Source organism: Euprymna scolopes, chromosome 41 (genome assembly GCF_053919585.1).
Source record: "Euprymna scolopes isolate OS-2025 chromosome 41, ASM5391958v1, whole genome shotgun sequence".
NCBI lineage: Eukaryota > Metazoa > Mollusca > Cephalopoda > Sepiida > Sepiolidae > Euprymna > Euprymna scolopes.
Genome location: NC_136522.1, coordinates 51296509 through 51310791, shown reverse-complemented (window position 1 = coordinate 51310791; position 14283 = coordinate 51296509). Strand labels below are relative to the sequence as shown.

General features: G+C 33.3%; 1 protein-coding gene across 3 annotated transcripts in view; it reads left to right on the top strand.

Annotated features, from left to right (window-relative positions):
* LOC145266521 (uncharacterized) overlaps positions 1–14283 on the top strand; it is an 870907-nt gene that overhangs the window by 793841 nt on the left and 62783 nt on the right. The window lies entirely within an intron of this gene.

The window sequence follows — 14283 nt, the reverse complement described above, 5'->3', positions numbered from 1 at the left end:
TATATTATACAACTACATTTAGTGAGACCTCGGGCTTGCATTACACAACATAAAAATATATACAGGACAGCAGGACACATGAAATAACAAGATAAACGCAAAATGAAATTTTATAAATTTTATTTAAGGATACACATTAGCTAAAGAATAGGGGTTGAGAAAATAAAATAAAATAAAACATACATAGAATAACAGCAAAAAAATGAAGGACCTTTTGGGAAGGGAATTTTGTTGTCTTATGTAATTAATGGAGTCGAGTAGAAAGCATCGTCCGTATTTTATAAAGCAAAGAAAATGTCCATTATATCAAGTTTGATTTTCAATGTTCAGCGTTCAGCTTGGACGGATGATGGCAAAGGAGGGAGAGAGAGAGAAATAGATAGATAGATAGAGAGAGAGATTGAGAGAGAGATTGAGAGAGAGAAAATAGCAAAAAGGTAGCTTACTGTTCGCCGATACGCGCGTTTGGTATATTGTCTTGTTTTGTTCGTTTCTCTTTCGCGTTGCTATCGCATAAGCAAGCATCATCCACAGAAAATTTTCGCAATTTCCTTCGTTTGGTGAGAGCTACGAAGCATGTGTCTAGCTCCGTCGCTGGTCAGACCCCAAAATAAACTCACAACATACGAACGTAAGGATATAGGAAAATAAGAGTATTTAAATGCTTGGATGTAGAAAACAACAATTTACAGCTTTACTCCGTTTTCCAAAGTTTAAAATCTTACGCTGAGAAATGATACTTTAAAAAGATGTGGATGACTCCTATAACAATGTTTGTTACAGTCTAAATTATCATAGAATATAACTTTATGCATTTTTCAGATTTACTTTTGAGATCAAATGCAGAGTATATTATAGAACAGTTAGATTAGTCCAAAAATTCAGTACACAATAAGACGACGGAAGTGGGCTCGGTTTAGCAAAAATATGGAACGGAATGCTATTAGTGAACATGAAACGAAATACGAAACTATATGTGAATTATCAACTTCAAAAAATTGTTTAGTTTTTACACTTCTTGTACTATCAGGAAACAAACAAAAAAAAACCCTAATAAACGTTGATTTCTGTTTCGTGATTCTATGGAAAATTTATTGTGCAGTATTTATGACCATATGATCTGAAAAAATGATGCTACATTATTAATGACAAAATTTATAAATTATTATTTATAACAAAATTATGTGACCAAAGTTGTGAAAATTTTTATTTCCACATGAGTATATTTTGAATATTAAAAAAAAAAAAAACTTATTTGTCGAAATGAAAAAATAAAAGTTTGTTATTATTTTATTGTTTCTTAGAAAACAATGAGTATGGTTTCGTATTTCGTTCTATGATTAGTGACCTCAGTTCCATATTTATCTAAACAAGTCAACTACTTGCGTCTTAACTTAATGTACTGAATTTTTAGATTTATCTTCCCCAAAATACACGAAAACTTCGATCCCGATCAGATTAACAAATTTTTACTCATCAACATTCCCATCACATGGTTTCAGAAATTAGCGATGGGGCAATTTCAATATTTAGCTCCGATTCTTAAACAAATACCGATTTCTTACTAATTTCTCGATGCTGATACAATTACCGATTCCGATGCTTTATGGATCTCTAAATATTTAATTACAGAGTTGTTGTTTTTTTTCCAATTACCGTAATAAAATATCACCTTTAATGTGCAGATATTTTGTCTCAAACGTAAAACTTCCCTTGGGTAATGAAAATATATGGATTTTACTTTACTGGTAGGTTAAAAATCAATGAATATTTTTCATTTTATTATTACTACCAGCGGTGGTAGATTTTATTTTAGGCAAAGGCAAATAAAAATGGCAATTAAAAGAATTGTTTGCGAAATCGGAAAATAGGCACAAATTGATCGGATTCCAGTACCGATTCCGATACCGATTCAAATACCGATTCCGATACCTGAAAATGTCCAGTATTTCTTATTTCCGATTCCGATTTTTATTAATCGTCCCAACACTATTAGTTATGCTCTAGAAGTTAGCTGAGATACAATTTTACACAACCTTACGTTGTCAGGCAGAGAAATAAAACTGAATTAGGTTCTTGTTGTATATTTTTTTCCGTTAACATTGTCGCTTTGTTTGGATTCTAACGCGTGGGCATCTTGAATATCATTGGCGTATTGATTGGTATACACTTATAATATCGCACGACAAAGAGCAGATAGAATATTAATTTACTATGTCAGTAAAGAATATCAATGTAAACAAAATATAGAAATGTTTTTTCAAGCAATCAATCGTAAGATGACTTACAAAATATGCGCTTTAAGAACTATTAATCGTAATACGTTTCATCTATGAGAGACGACAGCGATATATATATATATATATATATATATATATATATATATATATACACAGTAAATAATAATAATAATAAATATATGTATGTGCATATATATATATATATATATATATATATATATATATATATATATTTCATGATTTTGGGGGGTACAAAACTTTATTAAGGCAATCATAAAGGGAAGACGTATTCCTTCGGAATTCATTTTATATTAAAAAAAGACCGAGGAGAAAAGGAAAATGGATAGCGACTAAAAAATAAAAGTAGGGCAATAGAAAAAAAAAACAAAACGAGTCAATTGACATGTTTCGTCCTCACCCATCAAAATTGGAATTGAAGGATTTATTTTTTAGTAATTTGTTTTCCTTAATGATAACATCTAAAAAAAAAAAAAGACGGGAGCAAGACAATCGTATCGGGCAGAATTTTAGAGGTTGACCACATTCAAACCCAACAAGCAGTCCTTTTGTCTTACAAAGGGAAGGCTTCCTAAGGCGAACATGAACAGTCTCCAAGACTTTTAGATGATATACGGAGGGAGCTCGACTCAATACGGAGAAAGAGTCGATGCTGAAGTTCGTTGCACAATCCCGCTATTTAATAAAGTGTTCCGTTATAGCGTATCCATATGTGTTGTTTACAGCGTCGGTAGGTAGGGATGTTCCATTCCTGATTTTGATCGGCACATGTTGTTGTATGCGACTTACCAATTTTAAAGACGTTCGACCTACGTAGTCGGCACCGCAACCACATTTAAATGAATAAATGACATTACTAATATGATGAGAGGGTAGAACATCTTTATTATTGGGAGCCATTAATGGTTTTGTATTATTCAGAACACGAACATTTGAAGCAAAATAACATCCTTCAACAGTTGAACTAATTTTTTTGGTTAATTTTTCACTTACTCTCCCCAATTACGGCAATCGAATACAAACCGGACATTTATCCACCATATTGGGTTTTGTTAGTAAAAATCTGCCCCTTTTAATGGTGGTTTCAATTACATCTAAACGATACCCATTATTGGACAAAGCATCTGTAAATGTATTTAATTCCTCATCCAATTTTTCTGGCGAGCAGATCATTAGGGCACGATGTGTTAATGTTCAAATTAAATTATATTTGCGCTTGTTAGGGCAGAATGAATCCCAGCGTGTATACAGCCCAGAAAATGTTGGTTTGCGATAAATCGATGTAAGGTTTCTAGATGGAGTTTTCGTTACCTAAAACATCGAGAAACGCCAGGGTGGAATTATTTTCACTTTCATACGTATAGTTTAACACCGGATGCATACTGTAAAGCAACGAGAAAAATTCGTTTGCCTCCGAATTACTATCAAATAGGCAAAACGTGTCGTCTACATATCTAAAATAGACCAATGGTTTTATGAGTCCCCACATTAATTTTTCCTCATGAATATATATATATATATATATATACATATAATAATATATATACATATGTATATATATACATATAATAATATATATATACATATGTATATATATATGTATGTATATATATACATATATATATATATATATATATATATATATATAATAGAAATAGAAAATATAACTATGTACAAAAACAAACATCTTAAAATCTCATTACAAATATGGGTGAGGAAATGTTAGAAATACCTTTTCCAGAGAAAAACTTCTAAAGACTTGAGAATATGCAGGGAAAATATATTGATAATCAAGTTGTTTTATTGCAAAATTCATCTTATTTTGTTAATGTTCCCCCGTATATATATATATATATATATATATATATATATATATATATATATATATATATATATATATATACATATATATATATATATATATATATATATATATGGGTGGATGTTTTGCTAAAGTAGTTTCAAGGAGACATGAAAGGTTTAGTTCCTAAAGAATAGTCTTAATTCGTATTGTGATATTGATTACGACATCGATTAGTTTAAGGCAAAAATCGAGCAAAGACCACTCTCCTCGGAACTCCAAAAATACATTTGTAAAAGCCTCTAATTGTGTCTTCTTTTTCAAGAGGAATTCAGCTGGAGTCATTATTTATCGATATGTTTATTTATTGAAATACTACAAAGTCGCTCGTTGTAAGTGGACACCCACATACCGACACGCGCTCACACACACATACGCACACACACACATATATATATATACACACAATTGGACACATTCAAATATCTGCGTATTCACATTAGTTTTATTTAGTTTATCTCCATCATTATTTGTTAAATTTTATTTTAAAATGTTAATATAAATTTTTTTAGCTTATTCATAATTTCAGCTTGAAACATGAAAAAGAAGTTGAGTTTTTGTACATATCCGTAAAATAACGACATTTGCTATTCATAATGCTATTTAATCTAACTCATTTTAATCCCATTTCGTAATTTCTATAATATCAATCTCACCTGTCTGTTTAAATGTATGTATGTATGTAAATGGACCCTTTTTTTGGATCAACGGCCAACTAGCACCGTGTGTGTTTGTGTGTATGTATGTGTGTGCTGGGGTGGAGAAAGATCCGATAACCCTTGGTGAAGGCAACCTTTTCAGGAGTAGCAAATATCTGATTTAAAAAAATACATAAAGCGTGAAAGCAGTACCCGCATTAAGCTAGTTTGCAGTTTTATTTGTTGCTGGCTATCTTGATCTTGCTTGTTGCTAGATCTCAACATTTTGAACCAAGAGAGAGAGAGACTTAGCTGTCGTACAAAGCTAAGACTTTGTAACATCATCTGTGTATAGATACTCCCTCAGGGACTTGTCTATAAAAATGATCCTGTGGCGATAGAAGTCATTTTTGAGCTCATAGACTTTAAGTGTCAAGGGAGTGGCACTCGTCTGACAAGACGTTGCAATAATCATCATGGGGGTATGTATGTATGTATGTATGTATGACAGAAACCTCCAGAGGAGCTTAGACCCTGTCAGCTGTGGCATACATGACCCACCGGCGTGTGGAGAATGCTCTGGTGCCAAGCAACCTGAATCCCAGCCATGGATCAAATGCCATGGTGGGTGAAGAGGGCTCCCGTGAGCCGTGGAGAATGCAACCTCTCTAGAAGAAGGACAACCCTGATACAAAACCTGCGGTGACTGCTGCTTCCAATGATGTTGACTTGCTCTTCTTTTTGTTTAAATGTGTTACTTGTTTAGAGAGTGGAATTGTCTCAGTGCAAAGACTTTTCTCACTACAATAAGGCCGATAGCAATTAGTCGCGTGCTCTCGTGTAATGAATACATGCGTGAATGTAGGATTGACATAAAATTCTTAAAGATAAACTAAAATGACCGAAAAATTGGCTGAAATGACTTAAATAAATAAAAAGTAAATGACTTAGAATGACTTTAATGAACTTAAGGAGGAATTTAATGACCTTAAGAATCATTTCAATGCTTAAAAATAACTGGAATTCTTCAAAAACAACTTGAATGATCTGAAGAATAACTTTAATTCCTTTGAGACTGACTGGTTGTAAAGTAGGTGACCATTTTAGATAAAAATAATACAGACAAGTGATGCCCCACTTTATATCACAAAGTTAACAATTTAAGTACAGCATGTAGTAAGAAGAGATACTACACTTTGATCTTGGCCACAAGGCCAAGAAAAAGGGTATTTATTTGCTCCCCCCTCGAGCAAATTAGGCACAAGGCCGATTTTTTATCTGAGGAGTGAAGGGGAAATGGGGACCAACTATCCGGGGAGTAGGGGTACGGAATAGTGACAATTGGTATGAAGCGTTGGCCCTACATTGACCAAGGTCTTATATGTGGCGGTGTCCCCATTTATGGTTTTTGCTTGCAGTATCTGCCGGAAAAGAGACTACTCTTAGATCTATGCCAAAAGGTCAAGAAAAGGGTATTTATTTGGTCACCCACTGAACAAATTAGGCACAATGCCGATTTTTAATGTGAGGATTTAAGGGGAAATGGGGACCAACTACCCGGAGAGTCGGGGAGCTGGATAGTGACAATTAATATAAAGTGGATCTCCTACATTGACCAAGGTCTTATCTGTGGGGTCGCCCCCACATAGGGTTTTTGCTTGCAGTATCTGTTCCAGCAAATACTACACTTTGATCTTGGACAAAAGGCCAAGGAAAGGCTATTTATTTGGTCCCGCACTAGCAAATTAGGCACAAGGCCGATTTTTAATGTAAGGAGTGAATGGTAAATGGGAACCAAGTCCCCGGAGAGTAGGGGAGCTGGATAGGGACACTTGGTATGAAGGGTTGACCCTACATTGACCGAGGACTTATATGTGAGGCTGCCCCCACATATGGTCTTTGCTTGCACCATCTGCCGGAACAACAAAAAGGCCAAGAAACGCTTAAAAAGCTAAGAACAGCATCTATTAGCAACAGACCTTTGATCGTAACCAAAAAGGCCAAGCAAAAAGTGTTACTGACAGATCGACCGACTCCCCGACCGACCGATCGACGGACCGACGGAGTGACTTATAGAGTCGCTTGCACGCGACTAAAAACCTTCAAACACAGACATTACTTGATATGCTATAGAATATGCACGTTGCAATCAGTGTGTATCTCGATAACAAAAAGGCTGGTTTTAGCCTGAAACGGCAAACGGACATTCAATGAGGACTGATGCAGATATGGGTGTGAATGGCAATAAAGGCTAGGAACTTCCAGAGTCTGGCCTGGTAAGTGTTCAGGACACCACAGCTTGGACGCTGTCATCAGTGGATGTGCTGGACTATATGAGATTCATAAGGTGGCCGTCTAGCACATGCTGGTAGTTGCGCTCATGTTTACGTCATTTGAGCCAGAGATATATTAAGTAATGGCAATACTCGACAACGAGTCGCTGCCATCATGTATGTATGTATGTCTGCCTAAAACTTTCGACAGATGCGACTGATTTTCACGCGATCGGTATAGTTTTCCAGCCGCCCTTTCGGACGACAAATATCGAAAAATTGGCTAAAATCATTTACTCTTTCAACCGAACCTTGGCACTTTTCTACAGGGAGCGGTCGTTTTTTCGACGATATTTTCGAAAGCTATCCTTTATTTTCGATTTACTACCCTTAATTAAACATTCGTCACTTCCGGTTTTGCGATTGACGCAACAGCAAAGACAAGACGTTTTTTTTTCCACGTTATTTTCCTCCTTCATAAAAGGGATTCGAGCCTGCCTACCTACTACCATTTTTTTTTCTCAACACACGCCTCCAAACATCCGGGCAACGCCGCACACACAGGCTGGTTTTAATCTAAAGTCATCTAAATCGATGTATGATTGTAGAAAAAAAATGGTAGTCCGAGGGGAGCTAGATCAGGAAAATATGCAGGATGAGATATGATTTCTCAGTTAAATTCTGTTGGGATAAATGTCATGATAAACGAAGACACCTTTCAGTTTTCGTGTCAAAACCAAAGCAAAATATGATGAAAGTAAAAATAAAATATTGCAGAAAAAATATGAATGAGGCGTCAACAATTTGCAAAGAGGGATAAAGTAATTATAGTAATATCACTACTATTATATACAGGTACATTGTGTGTGTGAAATCATTTCCTGTGGACACGGAATGATTGACTATTTAAAAAAAAAACTGATTACATATAATAATAGAAAATGTATCGAGACACAGGGATGGGTATGTTTGACCCTGCAGAACGGTGGTTCATTAAAATTGTGGGGTCTGTGTTCGCGCCTGGTCCACAAAGTATGGAAATAATAAAATTAAAAATAAAAAAAAAACGTTTAGAAGTATTTTTGATATAGATATACAAAGGAATACTTTGATCAGCAGGTTTTAACTTAAATAGGGATGGTATAATAAAATTGTGTAGTCTGCATTCGCGCCTGGCCTCCATAGAATGGAAATAGGCACAAACGTTATTAAAGACTTTTCATATCTATCGGCGTAAATATACTTTGATAATTATGTTTCAGTTTGAAGAAATATGGTATAATATAATTATGGGGTGTTCGCTCGCGCCTGACCTCCATAGAATTGAAATATGTCACAAAGTTTAATAAGGATTTTTAATATAGATCCACAGAATATTGTGATACGTGTTTCAGTGTGTACAGGTATGGTATAATAAATTATGGGGTTTATCTATTTTATTTTTACTTTCATCATATTTTGCTTTGGTTTTGATACCCCCAAATTCCAACCTATCTCCTTACAACCCTTCCTTTTCATAACCTATCATACTTTCATAAATCAGAGTCCATTTTCTGTAGGCTGTTTTTGAACCCAGTCAACGACGGATACTTTTGCTAGTATATATATATATATATATATATATATATATATATATATATATATATATATATATATACATGTATGTATATATTTATACATGCATATGTATATATATGTATATATGTAAATACATATATATGTATGTAAATATATATATATATATAAATAAATATACATACGTATATATATGTATATATATACAGTTTCTTTCACGCTTTCCATCTCTTTTATATATATATATATATATATATATATATATATATATATATATATATATATATATATATATATATATATATATATATATATATATATATATATATATATATAAAGATTTTTGTTCCTTAGAAGCGCTGGTTGAGTTTGAATAAAATAAAGTACGTATTATATACGTTTGAAGCCAAAACAACGAATTATTACAAAATAAACAGACATTTATTTTGTTTGAAATTAATATTGACATTCACATATTTATTTCGAAGGAAACCTTCATCTTCAGTATGCTTTTCACATTTTTTGCCATGCTATGTTTGGAGCAGAGAATCAGCGAGTAAAAGTCCGTTTTTTGTTTTTACGGTAGTTTTAAAACTTTGGAACGGTGCATTTAGTCACGCGGGATTCACGTAAAGATGTTTGTTCCTTAGAAGCGCTGGTTGACTTTTAATAAAATAAAATACGTAATGTATACGTTTGAAGCCAAAGCAACACATTATTACAGAATAAACATTTATTTTGTGTGAAATATATATTGGAATTCATAAATATACTTCGAAGGAAGCCTTTATCGTCACTTTTTTTTTTTTGCCACGCTGTTGTTGAAGCAGCAACTCAGAAGGTATAAGTCCGTTTGTTGTTTTTACGGTAGTTTTTTAAATTTCGGACGGTGCGTTTGGTCACGCGGGATTCACGTTAAGATTTTTTGTCCTTAGAAACGCTGGCTGATTTTGAATAAAGTAAAATACGTATTATATACGCTTGAAGCCAAAATACCGCATTATTACAAAATAAACAGACATTTACTTTGTCTTAAATTTATATTGAAATTTATAAATATATTTCGAAGGAAACCTTCATCTCCAGTGAGTATTTTATTTTGTTTTGATAACTCAACCAGCGCGGCTAAGGACCAAAAATCTTAACGTGAATCCCGCGTGACCAAGCGCACCATTCCCAGATTTAAAAAAACAACTACCGTAAAAACAACAAACGGACTTCTACTTGCTGATTCTCTGTTCCAACAATAGCATGCCATAAAAAAGAAAGACATACAAAAGGTGAAGTTTCCGTCGAAATTTATTTATGAATTTAAATATAAATTTCAACAAAATACATGTCAGTTTATTTTGTAATAATGTGTTATTTTTGTAAGTTAGATGTTTATTTTGTAATAATGTGTTATTTTTGTAAGTTAGATCTTTATTTTGTAATAATGTGTTGTTTTTGTAATTTAGATGTTTATTTTGTAATAATGTAAGTTAGCTTGATGGTCCTGAAATACAAGAAAGAAGTTGTGGATTTTATGTCGATAATGAAGATAGAAGGAGAGAGAGAAAAAAATTTAAATAAAATTAAAATACAAAACTATTATATATATATATATATATATATATATATATATATATATATATATATATATACTTCATTTACTCACATAAAATTAATATACGAAAGTATAGTTTTATGCGTAAACTTTAAGTATTTACTTCAAAAATGCTCAATACGTAGGTAGAGCTAGTTAGTAATCTATAAAATATATATGGCGATTAAGCTACACTGAATATTCGGCGTTCCATCCACTCTAGGATTCGTCAGGCTTATGCGCGTATTCTGTGGTTGTTTCCGGTTTTTATATAGTCCTCTCCTGTTGAGGATTTTAGTTAGCCAATCAGCTTTCTAGTATCCACCGCGCGCCCCTTCCTATCAGCCAATCGGCATGCATTTTATCGAACAAAGGATCTGTTTTAGAACTAGGTTAGTGGTTTAAGGCAGATCTTTTCCTTTATATATATATATATATATATATATATATATATATATATATATATATATATATATGAAACGCTATACACAGGTTTACACATGGGTCATACACGTCGTATGGACTCTACGTTGCAGGGGAGAGATTCGAAGGCACTTTTTTCTGCAACAACATTAATTCCCTCGTTAATTAACCACGCGTGACTTCTCGCTACGGCTGCAACGTCTATCACGTGATTGCCTTTTATTCGAGCCATTTCGCATTCCGTATACATTTGCAAACGCGCGCCGGCATTATATATATATATATATATATATATATATATATATATATATATATATATATATATATATATATATACATATATATATATCGCGCGGATACGCGTTTGCAAATTTCTTGATTTATTGTTCGACTTTATACTCCAAAAAACAATTTACAAAGTCCTTATTCCGCGGAGTTTGAAAGAATGCTATTCTTGTTATACATCTCATCAGAGGACATAAATAAATCATCAAATGACATTTTGAGCATTGCTAGAATTTACTAATCAAGGCATTACGTGAAACTTCAATTTATTGTAGTTTTTAATTGCCAAATAAAAAATTATATTATTTATATTAGTTTGAAGTTTACCATTGCGTATATCAGGTAAACACTACACACGTTTGACTTCATTAATATATATATATATATATATATGTATATATATATGTATATATATATGTATATATGTATATATATATATATATAAATATATATATATATATATATATATATATATATATATATATATATATATATATATATATATATATATATAGGAGATTTCGACCAACATATTGGTTGCTTCTTTTAGTCGGCTTATTCCAACTTTAGATTAAGTAAGGTGTTTTGTTCCAAATTTCATAGAAATTTCATCAAATTTCATAGAAATTTCATCAAATTTGATACAGTAATTCGGCATGTAAATATATCTGGTCCAATGAGAATAACATTTAAGATGAGGACAATTGGCTTAATAGTAAAATTAATGCGAATTACCATATCTCACATTTCCAAAAACGTATGAACCCAGTATTCTAAGAAAAGACTCATACGATGGGAGTTCGAAAAGTAATGCCTCCTATTTGTTTATACTCAAATACATCAGAAGAGTTTGCAAATAGCATTATTATTTTGACTGCATTGATGCTTTCATAATCTCAAAATTTCATTTCTCTTGCAGATATTGACGGCGTGAGTCTCATTTCATGTTTCCTAGCGTAAATACATTGAAGATTGTATTGACCATTAAAAAACACAAAAAAATCCATGAAGCATTAAAGGTCGCCGGGTTTTTGGTGCAACTCCCGTCTTCCTAGCTCTTTGGTTATTTTTTTCTTAAGTTTAAAAATTAAGAGGCTTTAATTTTAAAAGGTCCCCCCCCCATATGGCAAAGCGCGTTCCAACAACCATGCACTGCCATTGTTCATCCCTGGTAAAATGCATAGAGAATGTTGGTGACTATGAAACTAGATGAATTTTGGAGCGTAGTATGGCCCCTGTTTTATAATACAACTCTCCTCTTCATAAGTCTGCAAAACCTACTGGAACTCCGTTTACACACATAAAATCTCCATTATATAAATTGTATTAATTTTAATATTTTTACGTAAAAATAAAGAAAGTCACACCAGGCTCTGTATGTCTGGCGGCATATTATTAGCGGTAGTAATTTCATTATAAACGGAAATGCATTCTTTTTTTTATTTGCCGTGTTTTATCTTGTTTCGGATTGAAAAGAATGAAATGGCCAAGTTAATGAACAAGTAAAAGTAAAAAGATTCTATCAGTCAAATAAGAGAATTATTAATCCTGGGACAGAAATGTATGAAACATGCTTATTTGATAAAAACGGAAGCCCAGAAGTAAAGTCTTATCAGTGATCGGTTTTCTTTTTCGTTTTTGGAAATTTATGTTGAAAGCTCAATGGAAAGAATCTAAACAATAGAGCAACAGGTTGGTGCTAGAGAGTTTTCGGTTCTTAAATCAGCAACACAAAGCGGTATGAAGACCTCAACTTAAATAAAAAGAAGGCTGTATTGGATACAAGAAGGAACAGTTATCATTGTCCGCCATCCTCTCAATTGCTTATCGATCTACGTGTGTCAAGGATGAATGTGTAAGTTGCGGAACGGCAAATTTATGAAGTAAGAATCGCAATATTGCCCGCACATTATTTCTATGTTAGAATTTTCTCGATTACATATTGTACCACTGAAGTTTACTAGTCGCGGTATTTGAATTTTAACTCTGTTATCTAATAGGTGAATTCATACCCAAAAAGCATCCAAGAATAACGTAATTCATAATGCAATCGTCAGGCATCAGTTTTGTCAGTTCTATGGTAAAATGACAGTTGCTTGACAACAGCGATACTAACAATAACAACAGCAATAACATCAACAATAACAACAGCATTAACGACAACCACAACAAGAGCATAAACAACGACATCAGTTGCGTCAGTTTTATGGAAAAATGTCATGTGTTTAACAACAATAACAACAACAATAACACAAACAATAACTACAATAGTAAAGCAGCAAGGACAACCACAACAAGAGCATTAACAACAGCAATACCACCCACGAATGAAGTCTTCATCCATCATTGGTCTATCTCCGCAAGCAACATCTTTTTCAGACTTACAGATATAAAATAAGTCACCCTTTCTGTATTATAAATTCTGTGTAAATTTTAGTACTTTGTAAAGATAAACGATTGACATCAGCGGGAACTTTGATAATTTATTAGTGTGAATATTATAGCTCAGCGCCGATGTTTAGTTTTTATCGGGGGTGTATTGATACAAATAAAGGGTATGCAAAATACAGCGTTAAAACTATTTGGACATTAATAACTGCTGGCTTTCGATAGCAAACGAAAAGATACAGGCAGAATTGTATAATGTGTCGTTACACATAATTACGCTATGCTCAAACACCCATATGCGCGTGGTATCTCGTTGGATGATGACTAGCTTTTATCACGTATTTTTGTGTATTGATATTCCTATTAAAACCCGTCTTTTACATAGGCATCACCACTTATCAAGGCCAAGAGGCCACTCGAGGATAAGGTTTAAAGAGTGTACAGTAGAAATTGGACATTTATAGTAATCGTCAGTAATGGAAATTTGGCAAATTTGGTAACTTATATGGAACGGCTCATCAAAAACTTGTTTACGTTAGACTTGAAGACAACCATATTGTAGTCAGCTAGAAAGCAGGAAAACGGAAGACAATTCCATAGGCGTGCAGTTCTAAGAAAGAAGCTTTGCTCATGGAATTTATGTTTAGGTTAAGGCACAGATAAAGAGTGGGGGAAATTAGTGATAGTGTTTTCTGCTAGACGGGTGTTTCTTGTGAAAGTTTGGCGAGGGGGCACCATAGATTGGAGCTCAGCCGAACACTTGCCATGAAAATAATGATAAAGCAGAGACAAACTCGCACATCTCGGATACGTCCTTTCTTGCAGCTCCTGCCCAAATGTGGCAACAGTACTCCATCTTTGGACGTACCTGGCTCTTATATAGATAGAGAATTGCATATATTCTTCTATTTCTTAATCTTCTATTTTTCTATTTATTTAAAAATAAAATACAACGTTCTTATATATGGCTCGTGGAATTGCATTCCTCTACAAAAGA